A 3,760-nucleotide genomic window follows, 5' to 3' on the forward strand; every position below is an offset into this window, starting at 1 on the left:
TTTGGCTATTTTAGAAAAATCCTTGATAAAGCGTCTGTAGAACCCGACATGTGCTAGAAAACTTCGAATTCCCTTGACATTGGTAGGAGGAGCCATCTTCTCTATCACTTCAACCTTGGCTTTATCAACCTCTATTCCTCTGTTAGACACCAAATGTCTAAGCACTATCCCTTCCTGAACCATGAAATGACACTTTTCCCAGTTTAACACAAGGTCAGTATCCGCACATCGCTGCAAAACTTTAGAAAGGTTAACCAAGCATATGTCAAATGAAGATCCATAAACAGAAAAGTCATCCATAAAAACCTCCATTATATCTTCAATGAAATCTGAGAAGATTGCCATCATGCACCTTTGAAAAGTGGCTGGTGCATTACACAACCCAAATGGCATCCTCCTATAAGTAAAGGTTCCATATGGACAAGTAAAAGTAGTTTTCTCTTGATCATTTGGATGGATAGGGATTTGAAAAAAACCTGAATACCCATCTAAATAGCAAAAACAAGAATGCCTAGCCAGTCTTTCTAACATTTGATCAATGAAGGGAAGTGGAAAATGATCTTTTCTAGTGGCTATATTTAATTTTCTGTAATCTATGCACATTTGCCAACTAGTCACTGTTCTGGTGGGGATTAATTCATTATTTTCATTTTTGACCACTGTCATTCCACTCTTTTTTGGGACAACATGTACTGGGCTCACCCAAGTACTGTCTGAGATAGGGTATATGATCCCTGCATCAAGCAACTTCAAAATTTCCTTTTTAACAACTTCTTTCATATTTGGGTTCAACCTCCTCTGATGTTCAATAGATGGTTTACAATTTTCTTCCAAACTGATTCTGTGCATGCAAAAGTGTGGGCTTATTCCCTTAATGTCATCTATGGTATATCCTAAAACTTTCCTAAATTGCCTCAACACTCTTAACAACTTATCTGCCTCAACACTCTTAACAACTTATCAGCCTCTAAGGTACTCAAGTTTACATTTACAATTACTGGATAAGTGTTATTGGTCCCAAGAAATTCATACCTGAGCTAAGAAGGAAGTTGCTTAAGTTCTACCTTAGGTGCATCTTCTTCCTTGAATGATAGTTGCTTAGATTCAACTTTTTCCTTTTGTGTGAGTTGAAAAACTGGAGCAGAAATGAATGGTGGACTACCCTCTAAATGTTGAGTATATGTAGCCACATGAGGGTTGTCATAGTCTATGCCTCCTCCATGAACCAAACAATTTTCAAGTGGATCTTCTGGATATTTCTTTCTGAAGTGTTCTTCAACCAGCTCATCAATGATATCAATTCACAAACAAGTATCAGCTTCAGAATGATGCTTCTTCATAGTGTTATTAATATTGAAAACCAATTGATCTTCACCAACTCTAAGAGTCAATTTTTCTCCCTTAACATCAATCAATGCTCCTGCTGTAGCTAGAAAGGGTCTTCCCAAGATAATTGGAATATTAGAATCCTCCTCCATGTCCAAGATGACAAAGTCAACAGGCATATAAAACTTCCCAACCTTTAGAGGCACATTCTCCAAAATCCCTTCAGGATACTTAATTGATCTGTCAACTAACTGAAGAGAAATGTGGGTTGGCTTAAGATCTCCCATATTGAGCTTCTCATAAATGGAGAGGGGCATAAGGCTAACACTAGCCCCTAAATCACATAAAGCTTTTGTAGAACATGATTCCTCAATGTGGCATGGAATTGAGAAACTACCTGGATCCTTGAGCTTTGCAGGAAGTTTCCTTTAGAGGATAGCACTACATTCTTCTGTCAAAGCTACAGTTTCATGATCTTCAAGTTTCCTCTTGTTTGAGAGAATTTCTTTTAAGAATTTTGCATAAGAGGGCATTTGTGAAAGAGCATCAATAAAAAGCACATTTATGTATAGCTTCTTCAAAACCTCTAAGAACTTTCCAAATTGCTTATCAAGCTTGGCTTTTTGAAATCTTTGTGGAAAGGGAAGTTGTGGCTTGTAAGGCTCTGGAGGTATATACTTCTCTTCCTTCTCTTCAATTTTCTCTTTACATTTTTCTGCACTTTCTTTCTCACTTCCTTGTTTTTCACTCTCATCAGTTTCTTTCTCATTTTCTCTCCTCACTATTTTCACTTTTCTCATTTTTTTCACTCTTCTCATTATTTACAACTTTCCCACTTCTTAAAGTAATAGCTTGACACTGCTCTCTTGGGTTTTCTGGTTGACTTGGAAGTTTTCCAAAAGACTTGGTACCTGAGGAAGATGATTGATGTGCAATCTGATTTTCCAGTATTCTGTTATGTGTTTGCATCTGTTCTAGCCTTGCTTTCATCTCTCTCATCTCCTCATCATCCTTAGTTTGGTTAGCAAGAATCTGTTGTAATAAAGCTTCTGTGGTGGAACTTTGTTCTTGCTGTTTTGGTGGAGGATTCATATTTTTCTGCTGAAAATTAGGCAATGGTTACCTATTTTGCTGATATGGGATTCCTTGTTGCTGTTGTGGTTGAAAATTCTGATTTGGAACTTCACTTTGCTGATTTCCCCATGAAAAGTTGGGATGATTCCTCCAATTTGGATTATAAGTTTGAGAGTAAGAATTCCTCATTTGCTTGTTTCCATAATTACCAATATATGCAGCTTGCTCTCCATAGTCTACTCCACAGCTGGTAGTTCCCTCTGCATAAGCAACTTGTTGTGAACTTCCAGATGATGATGATGAGCTAACCAACATACTCAAATCTTCCATCTTCTTAGCAAGGACATTTGTAAGTGCATCAAACTTTGCATTAATCAAGTTGAATGGATCAAGGTCATACATTCCAGCAGCTTGCCTCTTTTGAGTTGGAGCTGGTCCTCTTGGACTACTCCAAAGATGAGTATTCTTTGCAATTTTCTCCAATAGCTCATAAGCTTCATCTTCATGCTTCACAATAAATTCTCCTCCTGTTTGAGCATCAATAATCCCTCTAATTGCAGGAGTGACATTTGTGTAAAAATTCTGGTTTATCATCCATTTTGGAATGGCATGATGTGGGCATTGTCTCTCTAATTCCTTCCATCTCATCCATGACTCATAGAGAGTTTCATCTTCTCTTGGTCTGAAAGCTGTCATTTGATTCCTCAATTCTTGAGTTTTTCCAGGTGGAAAATATTGTGCAAGAAATACATCAGTGAGTTACTCCCAATGTGTAATGGAGTTGTGAGGTAAAGAATCAAGCCAATCCAATGCTCTATCTTTCAAAGAGAATGGGAATAGCTTCAATCTTGCTGCATCATCAGACACTCCAGGTTGTTTTTGCATGTCACAAATCATAGCAAACTTCTTTAGATGTGTGTGTGGATTTTCAGAAGGATGTCCTCCAAATTGAGAATTTTGAATCATTTGAAGAACTCCAAAATCCATCTTGTAACTATTTGCATCAATTCTTGGTCTTGCTATACTTTCTCTCAAGTCATCAAAACGAGGAAAAGCATGATCCATCATACTTCCCCTAGGCACATTAGCATTTACAACTTCTTCACCTTGGGCTACATTTTCATTGTTTTGACCATTTCCAGCATTACCGCCACTAATTCTAATTTTTTCATCAGCCATGTCTGCTTCTAATTCAGTTTCTCTCAAGGCTTCTTTCCTTTTTCTGGTTTCTTTCTTATTGGCTTTACAAAATTTCTCAATTTCAGGATTAAATAATAAGGATGTGTCACTTGTGCTTCTAGCTCTTCTCATAAAAGATTAAGAGTACCTGAAAAAGAACAAACAAACACAAAATGAAAAG

At 37.2% G+C, this 3,760-nt stretch overlaps 1 non-coding gene across 1 annotated transcript; it reads left to right on the plus strand.

Annotated features, from left to right (window-relative positions):
- Nucleotides 1-3,004: 3,004 nt before the first annotated feature.
- On the plus strand, nucleotides 3,005-3,111 carry LOC131181115 (small nucleolar RNA R71). Its single transcript, XR_009149743.1, has one exon. It is a non-coding gene; the product is annotated as a small nucleolar RNA R71 (small nucleolar RNA).
- The last annotated feature ends 649 nt before the right edge of the window (nucleotides 3,112-3,760 follow it).

This window comes from Hevea brasiliensis, chromosome 6 (assembly GCF_030052815.1).
Source record: "Hevea brasiliensis isolate MT/VB/25A 57/8 chromosome 6, ASM3005281v1, whole genome shotgun sequence".
Classification (NCBI taxonomy): domain Eukaryota; kingdom Viridiplantae; phylum Streptophyta; class Magnoliopsida; order Malpighiales; family Euphorbiaceae; genus Hevea; species Hevea brasiliensis.